Source organism: Arachis stenosperma, chromosome 8, assembly GCF_014773155.1.
Source record: "Arachis stenosperma cultivar V10309 chromosome 8, arast.V10309.gnm1.PFL2, whole genome shotgun sequence".
NCBI lineage: Eukaryota > Viridiplantae > Streptophyta > Magnoliopsida > Fabales > Fabaceae > Arachis > Arachis stenosperma.
In genome coordinates this window covers 47,823,452-47,840,225 of record NC_080384.1, presented here as the reverse complement: position 1 = coordinate 47,840,225, position 16,774 = coordinate 47,823,452, and the positions used below count along the sequence as shown (strand labels likewise).

The following is a 16,774-nucleotide window of genomic DNA, read 5'->3' as shown; positions in this document are numbered from 1 at the left end:
GAAAGAGAAGAGAACAAGAAAATGTGGAATCCTCTATGTCACAGTATCGAGATTCCTTGAGGTGTCAGAGGAAAAGAAAAATAGAAGGAAGAAAGAAGAATTCGAACTTATCAAGAAAGATGGAGTTCGAATTTGTGCATTAAGGAATAGTGTTAGTCCATAAATAGAAAGATATGAGAAGAGGGAAAGAAGTTTTTTTCGAAAATTAAGTAAAAGATTTTAAAAACATTTTGAAAAACTTTAATTGATTTTCGAAAACCAAGATTGAGAAAGAAGTAAAGTGATTTTTGAAAAAGATTTTGAAATTAGAAATCAAAAAGATTTGATTGAAAACTATTTTGAAAAAGATGTGATTAAAAAGATATGATTGGTTTTAAAAAGATGTGATTGAGAAGATATGATTTGAAAAACATTTTAAAAAGATTTGATTTAAAAAAAAAAATAATGACTTGGCTATCAAGAAAAGATATGATTCAAACATTAAACCTTTCTCAACAGAAAAGGCAACATACTTGAAATGTTGGATCAAATCATTAATTGATAGCAAGTATCTTTGAAAATAGAAAGAGATCAATTTTGAAAACATATGATTGAAAAGATATGATTTGAAAAAGATTTGATTTTGAAAAACTTTGAAAACCTGAAAAAGAAATTGCATTAAAAACAAAATCTTCCCTCTTGTGCCATCCTGGCGTTAAACGCCCAGAATGGTGCACATTCTGGCGTTTAACGCCCAAAACTCTACCCTTTTGGGCGTTAAACGCCCAGCCAGGCACCCTGGCTGGCGTTTAAACGCCAGTCTGTCTTCTTCACTGGCCGTTTTGAACGCCCAGCTTTTTCTGTGTAATTCCTCTGCTGTATGTTCTGAATCTTCAATTCTCTGTATTATTGACTTGAAAAGACACAAATTAAAAATATTTTTGGATTTTTAATAATAAGGAATAATCAAAATGCAACTAAAATCAAATAACAATGCATGCAAGACACCAAACTTAGCAGTTTGTATACTACTGACACTAACAAAATGAAAATGCATATGAGACACAACAAAGCACTCAAGTCAAGAGAATTCAAAGGTCAGAGCAAGAAAATCATCAAGAATTACTTGAAGATCCTTAAGACACATGAATGAATGCATGCAATTGACACCAAACTTAAAATGAGACTCTAAACTCAAACAAGAAATTTTTGGATTTTATGATTTTGTAATTTTTTTGTGTTTTTTTTCGAAAATTAAGTGGAAAAAGAAAGAAAATAAAGATATCAAAATTCTTAATGAGAATTCCAGGAATCATGCAATGTTTGTCTAAAGCTTTAGTCTAAAGGAATTAGACATGGCTAGCCAAGCTTCAGCAGGACATTGCATTCAAGAGCTAAATTGATGAAAATCAATCAGCTTTGGTGATGATAGGAACATCACCTTGAAACACTGGAATTCATTCTTAAGAACTCTGAAGAAAAAAATACCTAATCTAAGCAACAAGATGAACCGTCAGTTGTCCAAACTCAACAATCCCCGGCAACGGCGCCAAAAACTTGGTGCACGAAATTGTGATCAATACTTTTCACAACTCAAATAATCCCCGGTAATGAATCCAAAAACTTGGTGTTCAATACCATGGCATAAACACAACTTCGCACAACTAACCAGCAAGTGTACTGGGTCGTTCAAGTAATAAACCTTACGCAAGTAAGGGTCGATCCCACAGAGATTGTTGGTATGAAGCAAGCTATGGTCACCTTGTAAATCTTAGTCAGGCAAACTCAAATGGGTATGGGTGATATACGAATAACATAGAGATAAAGATAGAGATAATTATGTAATTCATTGGTAGGAATTTCAGATAAGCGCATGAAGATGCTGTGTCCCTTCCGTCTCTCTGCTTTCCTACTGTCTTCATCCAATCCTTCTTACTCCTTTCCATGGCAAGCTGTATGCAAGGGTTTCACCGTTGTCAGTGGCTACCTCCCATCCTCTCAGTGGAAATGTTCAACGCACTCTGTCACGGCACGGCTATCCATCTGTCAGTTCTCAATCAGGCCGGAATAGAATCCAGTGATTCTTTTGCGTCTGTCACTAACGCCCCGCCCTCAGGAGTTTGAAGCTCGTCACAGTCATTCAATCATTGAATCCTACTCAGAATACCACAGACAAGGTTTAGACCTTCCGGATTCTCTTGAAAGCCGCCATCAGTTCTAGCTTATACCACGAAGATTCCGGTTAAAGAATCCAAGAGATATCCACCCAATCTAAGGTAGAACGGAGGTGGTTGTCAGGCACACGTTCATAGGTGAGAATGATGATGAGTGTCACGGATCATCACATTCATCAAGTTGAAGAACAAGTGATATCTTGGAACAAGAACAAGCGGAATTGAATAGAAGAACAATAGTAATTGCATTAATACTCGAGGTACAGCAGAGCTCCACACCTTAATCTATGGTGTGTAGAAACTCCACCGTTGAAAATACATAAGTGATAGTGTGATCATTGGCTTCGGCCCCAGAGAGGGAACCAGAAGAGCCAAGATCTGATCTAAAGTGATCAAAAGATGAAAATACAATAGCAAAAGGTCCTACTTATAGAGAACTAGTAGCCTAGGGTTTACAAAGATGAGTAAATGACATAAAAATCCACTTTCGGGCCCACTTGGTGTGTGCTTGGGCTGAGCATTGAAGCATTTTCGTGTAGAGACTCTTCTTGGAGTTAAACGCCAGCTTTGGTGCCAGTTTGGGCGTTTAACTCCCATCCTTGTGCCAGTTCCGGCGTTTAATGCTGGGAATTCTGAGGGTGACTTTGAACGCCGGTTTGGGCCATCAAATCTTGGGCAAAGTATGGACTATCATATATTGCTGGAAAGCCCAGGATGTCTACTTTCCAACGCCGTTGAGAGCGCGCCAATTGGGCTTCTGTAGCTCCAGAAAATCCACTTCGAATGCAGGGAAGTCAGAATCCAACAGCATCTGCAGTCCTTTTTAGTCTCTGAATCAGATTTTTGCTCAGGTCCCTCAATTTCAGCCAGAAAATACCTGAAATCACAGAAAAACACACAAACTCATAGTAAAGTCCAGAAAAGTGAATTTTAACTAAAAACTAATAAAAATATACTAAGAACTAACTAGATCATACTAAAAACATACTAAAAACAATGCCAAAAAGCGTACAAATTATCCGCTCATCACCAGGCGTCTCAGACATTAACCCGAAGCAAGTGGGACGAGACACAACCCTTGCATACTGCCAAGATATTTCAATCATTAACCTTAATTCCTTATCACTCAATCAACTTCATTCGTAATAATAATCACGTTCATCATCACATCTCAATCTCATAATCATTCACATTATCCTCATAATCATAATCAATCATTCTCATTATCATATTTATCCCTTTCATAACTCAACATCTCAATATTCATAGATATTCTCACACACATAATTCTCATCATCATCACCTCATTCAACAATATCATAATCGTCTTCATCACATAACTCGTTCAGCATCTCATTTTTAACTCAATTCATTACTTCACAATCTCCTTCAATCTCAATTTAACTCGCTCAATATAGATTCGCTCTTATTCCGAAACCTAAAAAAAACTAGCTATCAGACCTTAAACAGGGATTATGAAAATTTACAAGTTTTTCTAAAAGGTCAAACATTTAAAAAATAGAGTTTTGTGTGAAAAATAGGTCTTGTGTGTACGCATCATTGCTATGCATACGCACGCACCAGAATGAATTCCCAGCCTGTGCGTAAGCATTATTGTTATGCGTACACACAACTTGTAAATTTTCAGGGTGTGTGTACGCACAAGTCTCGTCACATGTCTTGTTCTGTGCGTGCGTATGATAGGGTACATGGGCACCCAAACTAGAAATTCTGGTTTTCTGCAATTTAGAGCATTCAATCCTATCCTATGACAACTAGCCTAAGTTTTCACGCAACATTATATATCATCTACAAGAAACCAAAATTATATCTTGGTCGATTTCTCCCAAAGCTCAAAACACCAAACTTCAAGCTTCCAAAACTCTCAAACAACTTCCATAAGTTCCAGCCACCAAAGCTTTGTTCGAAGTACTCCAATTCACCAATTTGGTTTCAATCAACATAATATTCACCCTAATTTCATATAATTTTATCTTATCAATGCTAGGGTTTACCAATTCATCAATTCACAAGGGTTTAGAGTATTCTTACCTTACCTATTGATGATTGGGTAAAATTCAACAATTATCTAAGGATAGATTTCACCAAAATAATGAGAATCACTTAATACCCTTAACCAAAATGCAAATTCTGAATGGAAGAGAAAATTGAAAACAAAATATAAAGTTTCTTACCATTTTGTTTGGATAAAATTGAAGAGGACCTCGAGACGATTGCATGGCCACAAACATCTCGTTAATCGAAACTCCAAATTAAAAGTTATGTGAAAATAAAATTGGAGGTAAAAAGAAATTAGGTTATTGCTCTTCTCTTCTCTTTCTCAGCGGGAATAATGAAAGAGAAGGCGAAAAGAAGATTGATGGAGACTATATATGGAGCTAGGTGAGTAGGCTTGGGCCTATTTAGATTCGATTCATTCGATTTAGTCCGTTAATCCAATTTTGAGTCAAAATCTTTAAAATTAACGTTTTAATTCGTATTTTAAATATTTTTATTTTTTAAAATTATAAGATTTAATTTTTTAATCTTTTTAACTTATAATTAATTATTTATTAATTTACTTTATTTTTATAATTATAATTTAATACTTGTTATTAAGCCAAGATATAAAAAGAACGGGGAAAAAAATTGCCGTGACAAAGAAGAATATTTTCCAACAATAAGTATCTAGCCAGGTAGGATTATACTTTTGTATCTAGCCAAACAAATAAATAAACAAGATTTCAATTCCATGTGGAATTTAGAATTTTTTTATTTAAATTAATAAAATATAATTTTTATTAAAAAAAGGTAAATGATCATATATATATATATATATATATATATATATATATATATATATATATATATATATATATATATATATATATATATATATATATGACATATTCTAAATACTGAGACTCATATCACAGAAGAAAATATAAAGTACCTAATTAATTGAATATGACTTAAGTTTTATATTATAAATTTTGAGTTAATATTCAAAATGATCTTTAAAATTTGACTACTGACTCAATTTAACTTTTAAATTTTTAATTGACTCAATTTATATCTTGAAATTTTAAGGCGTAATTCAAATTGGCCCTTTCGTCTAACTCCGTTACTGGAATGATGACGTGTCATCCAAATCTTACCACATGTCTCTCCTTCTTCTTTTTATCATTGCCTCACCACCTCCCCTTTATCAATATTCTCTCTCCTCCCACAAACAATAACATTCACAACTCACCAACATCCACACATTTTCACCGCCATAGTTTTTAAGAGTATAACACGTACATTCACCATTTTTCATTATTGCAAATAGACAGCAAATCAATGAATATGACATCGTTAGAGGTAACACCATGAACCACCATTTATGAAAAGAGCTGTAATGCTTGCTTACCGTGACCAACTGACCATTCATCGTCATGCCGCAAATAACGACACCCCAAGAAATAACATCCTTACGCACAATCATGTTGAAAATCTTGAACCCCATTTTCATGTAACCACACTTAGCATACATGTTGAGCAATTCATTCCCAATATTACCATCAATCACAAGGTCACACCACCCATTGTCCCAAATTCGAAGCACCCTCAGAAACACCTTTACCCATTGCACTCATCTTTGTATTCTTATTAAGAGAGACTAAAGTGTAGTATTATATTTTTTTTCTTTTTTATTTCTCTTCAATTTGTTAATGTTAGTGATTGTTAATATTGTTTGTTGGGAAGGGAGGACGTTGATAGAGGAAAGATGGTGATACTGATGGTGAGAAAGAGAAGGATCAGATAATAGAAAGACTCTTCTTAAGTGGCAGTGAAAATGTGTGGGTGTTAGTAGGTTGTGAATGTTGTTGTTTGTTGGAAGAGGGAGGGTGTTGGTAGAGGGGAGGTGGTGATGGCGATGGTAAGAGGAAGAAGGAGAGGCATGTGGTGAGGTTTGGGTGCCATGTCATCACTCTGTTGATAGAATTGGACAGAAGGACCAATTTGAGTCACGCCTTAAAATTTTAGGGTATAAATTTGGTCAATTAAAAATTAGAGGATCAAACTGAATCAATGATCAAATTTTGGGAGTCATTTTAAGTATTAACTCTACAGATTTTAAGTATATTTGAGATATAAAATAAATATCGAAAATAGGAATGTGAACGCAAAATACATTTTTAGTGGTTTTCGAATCTCAATCCTCGAGATACATATATCTTAAGCTAGGGTATATATGGTCTGGTCCGGCTCGAAAGCTCGGTCAGGATCCGAACACTTTAGGGATTAATTTAGTGTGAGTTCATCAGATATAGGATCGGACAAGAATCTCAAAAGTAGATCCGGTTATTATTTAGGTTCGGGTCCGGGTCAAGGCAAACTCGAATTCATCCGACCCATGTGCATTCTAAGAAGACTAAAAAAAGTATATATATTTTAAATTAATTCTAATACTATGTTATATTAATTATAAATTTATTATTTTATTTTTAATCACACTTAGTTGAATTAGAAAATAAATCAAAGAAGCACGAAATTAGAATTTATAGACAAATTCAAATTCAAATATGGATATCAACTTCTTGATAACAAGTATATTTTTTCTTCTTTATAAATAAATACATCATAATTTTTTGACATAAAATTTATCGAAGTCTGAACTTTACCGATTTAGACCTAATTATAGTGTGACCTGAAAGTACTATTATTTCACCGGATTTAAAGATGGGTAAGAGTCTCAAAAATAGACTCAGTCATTATTTAGAATCGAATTCGGGTAAAGATGAATCCGATTTCACCCGACCCATTATTCCCCTATCTTAAGCTATATAGTCAAGATGTTTGTTCATTTAAGAGGTTTTGTAAATTTTGAAAAATTTGGGTACACTTTAATTTTAATACTAAAAGTATATATGAAGTGCTGGAATTATATTTGCTCAAGGGATATTAACAGAATAAATGTAATGTGGCACGTAACGGAAGCATTAAATTTTGATATTAGTTTGTCTATCTCTTATTTTAATTAGTTAATTAGTTGATGTATTAAAATATTTTGATTTATTTAATTTTAGTTGATATATTAGAATAATTTAATTTAATTAATTAAAAAAGTGTGAGAATAATAATATGTTAGATTAATTTATTTTAATTAATCAGTTGTAATTCAATTTAAGTAGTTAATGTAATCAATATTTATTTGTTAATTTTATAAATTATAAAATATTATATTTATTAGTAGTTTAAATTTTGTCAAAGTGTTATACAAAAATTCTATAAACACCCAGTAAATAATTGCTTAATTCGAAAATGGTATTTTCTTCTATTCGATTTCAAAATTCTATATTTAGCATTCTTTTAAATGTTGTAGTTTTTCACTATCATGAGAATAGCGTCTCTACTCCTAAACCTATGGCCCACTCAAAATTTTACGACATTATCTGTGTTGTAATCTTGTTCTTTGTCAAAGTTAAAAGGATCATTTAATTGCATTGCATCCAAATTAAGAGTATGATAATGACTTGGAACATCCGATAATTGTAAAATGGCCAAAGGAAAAGGAAGAAGAAGCCAAGCACCCTACCAGTTGGAATTTTCGACACATACTCCTCAGAAGAATCACTCTTTTTAGACGACCCGATTTTAGCAACATAATTCGAATCAGATTTATTATTGTCTTCTTCGACACTATTGGGAGGTTTGGCAAAGTGAATCAGTATTGCTGCTACTGGGACTTCCTATAAGATTGAAGAGGACGGCCCACAACCACTACTTACGTTGTTTAGTATGTACGTTGCACATTACCCTCACATGCTGATTAGCTTCGACAAAAAAAATACCCTATTAAAAAATTCTCAAAATACTAATCAATTTCGACTGAAAATGTTTTCTATACAACTCTCCCAACTTTCTTTAAATTTATTGCCTCCATGTTGTTTAAGAGTATATTTTTTGACGAATCTAAAGGATCAAGACGATAAATGCGTAGCATCAAATTATATTGCACTCAAATATCACCCTTTTCTTACCGTTTTTTGTAAATCTTTTGGAATAAACTATAAAAAAAAGGGCCTGCTACACATACAAGTAAAAAGGCCGTACAAGTTTTACAAGTTATCAGCCTAAACTTCATTAACACGCGCATTAACTCATTTTGAATGGAGCGTAACTACACGCGCCCCACTCAAACGGTTCCTCTTCGTCTTCTTCTTCTTCTTCTTCGTCTTCGTCTTCGTCTTCTTCGTCTTCGTCTTCGTCGTCTTCTTCTTCTTCTTCTTCTTCCTCTTCCTCTTCCTCTTCCTCTTCCTCTTCCTCTTCCTCTTCCTCTTCCTCTTCCTCTTCCTCTTCCTTCTTCCTTTCTTCTTCTTCTTCTTCTTCTTCTTCTTCTTCTTCTTCTTCTTCTTCGTTTTTTTTTTTCGATTTTCATGGTTTCTGAAATTCTTCTTCTTCTTCTTGCTGCACGTTCTTCTTCCTCTTATTCTTCTTCTTCTCCTTTTCTTTCGTTTCTGCACGTTCTTCTTCCTCGTTTTCCTCTTCTTCTTCTTCATTTACGTCTTTTCTCTCTGTTTTCTCGTTTTTTTTTCGATTTTTCATGATAAAATCGTTTTTGAAGAAGAAGAAGCAACAGAAGATGAGGAGGAGAAAGAGAAAGAGTTCTGAATTATGCATAAGATGTACTTCAACGAATTTTAGGTGTATTTTCTTAAATCCTTTGGGTGTATTTTCTGTAACCCTTTGGGTGTATTCCTATAATCGTTTGGGTGAATTCTTGTAACCGTCTGGGTGTATTTTCTGTAATCCTTTGGGCGTATTTCTGTAATCATTTGGGTGTATTTGAGTGATATCTGACTGATATCTATGGGTGTATCTGATTCATATCTATGGGTGTATCTTACTGATATCTATGGGTGTATTTTTCATTTCAGAAAAAATGGCAGGCATTACAGAAATACACCCAAACGATTACATAAAATACACCCAAGAGATTACAGAAATACACCCAAACGATTACATAAAATACACCTAAGAGATTACAGAAATAGACCCAAACGGTTACAGGAATTCATCCAAAGAAAATACACCCAAAGGATTTAAGAAATACACCCAAAATCATGCATAATTCAGAACTCTTTCTCTTTCTCCTCCTCATCTTCTGCTACTTCTTCTTCTTCAAAAACGATTTCAGAGTTTGATGTCAAAAAATAATAGAAATCGAGAATAACGAAAAAAGAAAACAGAGAGAAAAGCACGTAAATGAAGAATGAGAAAGAGAAGGCAAGAAACAAAAGAAAAGAAGAAGAAGAAGAGGAAGAGGAAGAAGAACGTGCAGCAAGAAGAAGAAGAAGGTGCAATGAAAATGTGCCGTAACAGTATGTGGAGGAACTAACGTCAACGACGAAGAACAAACCAGTGAGAAAGGATGAGAAAAGAACGATCAAAAAAGAAGGAGAAAAAGAAGGGATGTAGCGCGTGTAAGGGATATAGCACTTGCAGCGAATTTTGGGGGTTAGAGTTTAATTGACTTGTAATACTTACAAGTCCTAATCGCTTGTACGCAGAGTTTTTTCCAAAAAAAAAATTATTACTAACCATATGTACAAAGAAGAAGGAGAAAAATAGAGAATAGTAAGATAGATATAGAGAATAGAGACTCATACATAAATATACACATATGCCGATTATATTAGCTAAAATTTCTTTCTTACCATACTTCAATACTCATCATCCACTTTATGTACAACCACACAATTGTATCATATTTTAGGTGCAACTATTTTCTTGTTTTTTATATAATATATCATATTCCTTATACACAGTATTCGATTTGTGTTAGTATTGGTTTTTTAGGCTGTGTATCCTAAATGTACAATGTGTATTTAAAATTGTGATTTATCTACACATTACACATTTTAATAAAAATATATTCTATTAAATTATTAAAAAAAAATGGAATGCATGTAGCCTCTTCTTAAGATAAGGTTATGTGGAGACAGATTGCACAGTAAGCAGGGTCCGCTAACCATAAATTCCAAGTTAGTTGACAACTTAATGACCCTCCATACTTGCTTTACATAAAAAATAATGAAACCTAACCGTGAAAGTGAAGGTGTCATCATCATTTCCCACTTGTCTTGTGTGATGGAGAAAAATTCTTCAGTAGTGTTTGTTAAATGAATATTTTCCGACAATAAGACAAAGGGATCTATAACGTTGTTTCACCTTTTTATGTATGATTATAAAAGCTAAGGTGAAACATAAGCGGAAGAAATCATCTCCCACCACACACAGAATTGAGATAATGGAGACCAATAGAGCAGAGTTGATCTTCCTTCCCACTCCAGGATTTGGCCATTTAGTTTCAGCTCTTGAACTTGCAAAGATCTTAATCAACTATGACAATGACCTCTCTATCACAATCCTCTACATCAAGTTCCCATTCGCTCCCTGTGCAGATTCACACATCCAATCGGTTGTATCCTCATGGCCTCAGATCAAACTCATTGATATCCCTGAAGTAGAGCCGCCACCGCAGGAGGTTCTAATGAAATCAGTAGAACACTACATCTTAGTCTTCATGGAGAGCCTCAAACCCCATGTGAAGAACACTATACAAAAGATGTTGTCATCTTATCATGACTCTGATTCAAACCCTGTTATTGGGTTGGTCATGGATTACTTCTGTTTGCCCATGGTTGATGTGGCAAAAGAACTTGGTGTCCCTTCTTACATGTTCATGACATCAAATGTTGGGTTTACTGCTCTCAATGTTGCTCTCCTCGAACGCAAAATCGATGATCCGTTCACCGATTCTGATACTGATTTGTTGATTCCAGGTATATCTAGTCCAGTTCCTTCAAATGTTTTACCTAGTCCTGCATTTAATAGAGATGGATATGCTGCATATTATAAGCTTGCTCAGAGGTTCAAAGACACCAAAGGGATCATTGTTAATTCTTTTTATGAGGTAGAAAAGCATGCTATTGATGCGCTGTCTGATGTAAAAACAACTCCTATCTATGCTGTTGGTCCTTTGATTGATATCAAAGGTCATCCGAATCCGAAGTTAGACCAAATGCAGCATGACAAGATATTGAAATGGCTTGATGAGCAGCCAGATTCTGTTGTGTTTCTATGTTTTGGGACATGGGAAGCTTTGGTCCTCTCAAAAAAGAGAAATAGCGACGGCGCTTCAGCACAGTGGAATTAGGTTCTTGTGGGCTATGGCTTGCCGCCAAACTCGGACAATACAGATAGAACCTTACCAGAAGGGTTTTTGGAATGGATGGAAGGCAGAGGAATGATATGTGGTTGGGCACCACAGGTGGAGGTTCTTGCTCATAAGGCCATTGGTGGCTTTGTGTCGCATTGCGGGTGGAACTCTATTTTGGAGAGCTTATGGTTTGGGGTGCCGATATTGACATGGCCTATCTATGCGGAACAACAGTTGAATGCTTTTCGGATGGTTAAAGAATTTGGGTTAGCAGTGGAGATGAGACTGGATTATAGGACTGGTAGTGATGTTATAATGGCAGATGAGATAGAAAATGGGTTGAAAAAATTGATGGACAGAGATAATGTGGTGCATAAGAAGGTGAAAGAGATGAAAAATATGGCTAGAAAAGCTGTCCTTAAAGGTGGGTCTTCTTTCACATCGCTGGGAGAACTTATTAATAATATGAAAGGCAGCAAGTAATGGGCAATAGCTGTTGTTGTATTTGGTGTTGGTGCTTTCTTATAATCAACATACGAAGCTAAATTATTTAAATGGCTATGGCCTGTCTAAGCCATTCTTAGTGAAATGAGTTGAAAATTGTTGTAGTAGTTTGTTGATCAAGATTTTATTGAGTAACTACTACTATTATTCTATCAATTCTATATGCTTTTCATTTTAGCCCTTTATGGTAAAAGATCTAAGCCCTAAGTTACCTGAAAATGTCTTAAGTATGATTGTTAATATTGCAGATATTTTGCTAACCAAATGATGATTTTTTACTCCATTGATGAAGACTCAGCAATAAATGAATCAGTCCAATTACCAAAGTCAGAGAGACCGAAGTTAATAAAAATAACAGCTTTGCCTTCACTATTTTCAAGCCTGTAGAGAAATTTAAAATATGATAGCATGAGTAACAGATGTAAACCATATATGTAAATATTCATTATGCATTAGCATTGATAGATGGAGCTGATTGAACCAAACACAATATTTATCAAAACTCACCAATCCAAAGGAAATTCATCACGGCGCTAACAGCATAGAGGGAGTAATCATGTGACAAACAAAGTAACCGTGGAAATTATAAGCACTGAAACAAATTTCGGTTTATCAGATGATGTTAACACACCAATATACTCATTTCTCCTCGTAACAATGGACTGTGGTGCCCATATCCCATGCCTCAAATCGCTTTTACCTTCTGACTCTTCTCGTCTCCTATCAAAATCATTTCTTCCTTTTGGGTCGATCAATCAGAATCGTTCTATACGATCTGTTTCCCGCTTCTTGTCATAGTCTTCTCTTGACCGTGGTGCTAATCTTCTTCATCGTGCTTTCTTGATCTCCTTTCTTCCCTGTTACCAGCAAAATCATCTCATTGTACTTTCTTGATTCTCTTGGCTGACCTGGAAACTCATTGTCATCTTGCTTCCTGGGTCTGTTATCCTCCCTTGCATTAGAATCCCTAGACTTGTGATCAAACTCAACATCATCTGGTCTTGTCGACCTCTGGTCTTCCCTTCTAATGATCTAGGTTCAGGTTCCATATCATCAAAACCACTCCTTCTAAATCTTTTCCCCTCTCTCCTAAATCGATCTTCTCTAGACCTATGTTCAGACTCATCGTCTTCATGCCTTCTTGATCTTTTTCATCTCTTCTACTGTTATAATCTCTTCCTTCAAGTTATCCTCATCTTCATGCCTTTTAAATCTCTTTCATCCCTTCTACTGTTATTTTCTCTCCCCTGATCATCATCATGCCGCCTCCACATCTCCTCTCTTCTTTCACTTCTCTTGGGTTGGCTGTCAGATCCTTTCTCATTGTCATGGGATCTGGGGCGTGAATCTCTATCTCTACTTTCAGGAATACGATTTAATTGGTTGTTGCCAGATTGTCTTCCTTTTTGGGACCCTGGAATTGTCATGACCCATTTTGGGGTGTCATCCTCACGTTGACCCCAACCAGTGTTTGCAGCTCTCTGGATAAACCAATAACGACAACAAAGACAACCAATCACTCAAACATATCAAATTGTAACAGGACAGCTTCAAAATCGTCATTTATACCATAAACAACTTCAAAAGCCCAATTGTATGCAAAGCAAAAGTGAAGAGTAAGTAAATAATGAAAGTAGAGAAAACAAGGTAAGAAAATGAGTGAAGACTTCTAGTTAGAGCTGAGAAGATCTGTCTACCATTATACTTTATGATAAGTGAACCAAGTGTAATCACTTTATCAATTAAAATTCCTATTTATTCCAAGTCCACTATATAAACAAAGAAAAAGTTACCCAATTAACTTATTCATTCTTTAAGATCCCATTGCTGGTAATTTTACATCAACAACACAAGAACTATTTGGAAAAATTGATGTTCAGATAAACCAAGTTGAACCAACCCCCAAAAAATTGCAAAATAGAACTTAATTACAACGAAAACAAATTTCTCATTTAAGGTATATATCAATAATCAGAATATAGGCAATAGCTAAATTTTGTTCAAGGCTTCAGTCACAGTTTTTAAATTATCTGTGCAACTTCTTTGACCAACATTGTGCACTGGTCTGCTTAGAACTTAGAAGATTTGCTTAACATGGCCATTGATGTTCCTGTTACTGAAGCATATTCCTAGAAATTATCAGGTTAAGTTTTTGGTAATAGAAGGTACAATAAGACTCTTCGGTGTTGTGCTCTTCACTGGGGTATCATTCCAAAATATTTAATTATAAGTTTCATTTTCACAAAAATCCCAATACATGAACAAATAACAATTACTATGTCTTGTCCCACTAGGTGGGGTTGGTTATGGATTATAACATCCTAGTATGCTATCATAAATCGTATTTCTAATTAAAACCATTAAACATTCGTGGTCCTTATAGATTCCTCTTACTTAGAACTATCGGATTAATATGCATAATAAAACCGGGTGCATTGTAGCATAATATAATGGTGAACTTACTGCTCATCATGAGAAAATTTGCAAGAAGCGCCGCGAGTACATTCCCTCTTTGGAAAGCTCTACAGACACCTCGGGCTCCTCTTCTGGCGCTCGGTCTCTTCATCTCCTCTTCCTTTTCTTATACTTATCAACATGATCCACCCTAATAATTCTACCCAAAATCTGCGCTCCATTCAGATTATCTGAGACAGAGAACACAAAAAAACTGTAAACAGACACCATCAAAAACAACAATAACAACGTCTAAGCCTTTCTATTCTTTTCTTTTCATTATGTAACAGCATGAGCTACCTTGATAGATAAAACTCATGATAAATCTCTAAGATGATTTTGTTGTGCAAAATATAAAAATTGAAAATGTAAAGTCTCACCAACAGCAAGATTAGTGCTCCTTTGATCTTCAAGCAAGGAAGGCAAAACCCTTGGATTTTCCGGTACCTTTATCCCTAACGAGATTAACATCCACAACTCCCCATACCTGAGTTTAACCAAATACAAATGAACATTAAAATTGAAATTAACAAGGGGAAAAAAGGTAAAAAATGAAAGCGTAAAGGGAATGATAACTGAGCAAAAACGGCGAGGAGGTCGCCCTCGGTGAGGTCGAAGGGGATGCCGCCGACGAAGACGTAAGCGGATTCTTGTATTGGCGTGCCAGGAAGCATCTTCGCCGATTCCGAGAGAGGCTTCTTTGGAGTTGATGCTCTGAATGCGCTTCACTAGGGTTAGCGGATTCATTGGGTTGCACTCTCTGTCTGTCTCTGGAAAGTGAGAGAGAGAGAGTTTGTGTGGGTGTAAGTTAGGGCAGGAAGCTGCTACCAGTAGGAGGAAGGAGTATGGGGGTAGACAACTGAGTTTTTTTTTTTTTTTTTGAAGGTAGACAACTCAGTTGAGAACTGAGATCACAATTCACAACCAGTGTTCTTCTTACAAAGTTACAATAATTTTCTTAAGAATTAGAATTAATTTCTTCAATTTGTTATCAAATTTTATTGTGAATGTATTTTATTTGTTAGTGAGTCAATGTTTTGACTTTTAAAAATTTGTGTACTGCACATCAAAATTCTGTGATATGTATCAAAAATTTTGTAATGTACACCAAAATTCATGTGTTTGCATATTTCATTGATTAAGTGTAGATGTTTTGGATATGTGATCTTTAAAAATTTTATGTTGTATACTAAGATTTGTGTGCTGTATACAGATGTTAATATCTTAGACATGTAATTTTTTAAAAATTTGTATGTTATATACTAAATTTTTGTGTTTTATACCAAAATTAATGTATGTATAGGAGAAAAAAAAAGAATATCAGTAGGATGACAACAATCATACTAACAAAAAAAAAGAAAACATGCAAATTAGTTAAATATTTAGTTCAAAAAATGTTTGGACGCACGTCCTGCATTTCTCTAACATATATAGATATATAACTTCTGCATTGTAAGAACAAACATGTTATATTTAAATTATTTTATCATACATATATTATAATAAAGTAGGTAATTCGTTGCTCATATAATAAGCATTTTTATGTCTAGTGTATTTAGCATGATGATATACACAAAAAAATGGGCAGATTAGACTTTGTTGTTCTGTAGTATTACATATTTTGGAGGATTTGTTTCAATTTTTAAGTTCAAAATATGCCATTCATTATCCCTCTTCTCTTGATAAAGACTTTTATATAGATAAAACTGCCCACTACTTAAATCTTTTAGTACCAATAAAATTTTATAATAAAATAATAAAATTCAATAATTTACTTTACAAATTATAACTTCAATAAAAAAATAGATTAAAACACAAAAGTAAATTGCAATAAAATTGTGAAGTTATTAAGTCGTTGTTCCGTAATGAAAATGTTTGACATTTTTGGTGTGTATATGTTCAATAAAATGTGATATTAGGTATAATATCAAAATAACTATTTTATTTTAAGATTCTTTTGCGTTGCAAACATTTATTTTTCCTTAAATATCTTGTTTTACCGTTCTTAAAATCTTGATAACATCGTAGTATTGAAATACTAATTTATTAGTTTCTAACTTCTTGTAGTCAAATTTTTATAGATTAAATACTTCATAATTCTAAGTTATAATATTATAAACTCACACACAAATATATTATATACGTAATATTTAAAAATTTCTATCCACTTTTTAACCTCAACCAAATTTCGAATTCGGCTATAGTATCTTAAGAAATATCACAATTTACTATTAAACTAAAGTCTTAGGCTCTAGGTTGCAAAATCACCTCTTAGACAAAGAGGCATCACAACAAACTGAACAAAGACAATATTTCTTTTCGGCAAAAGATGTTATATTTTCAAAAAAAAAAAAATCTGATTATTGTTTTGGATTTTTTCATATGTAGTTAGCCATAAAATTATCAAATCACCAATAAACTTTATAAATAGACATAAAAAATGTAATCATATTTA

General features: G+C 34.1%; 2 pseudogenes; one reads left to right on the top strand and one right to left on the bottom strand.

Moving 5' to 3' along the window:
* Window positions 1-10,351: 10,351 nt before the first annotated feature.
* Window positions 10,352-11,932, top strand: LOC130943944 (UDP-glycosyltransferase 71K1-like; annotated as a pseudogene).
* Window positions 11,933-12,620: 688 nt separating this feature from the next.
* On the bottom strand, window positions 12,621-15,286 carry LOC130946091 (zinc finger CCCH domain-containing protein 25-like; annotated as a pseudogene).
* Window positions 15,287-16,774: the final 1,488 nt, after the last annotated feature.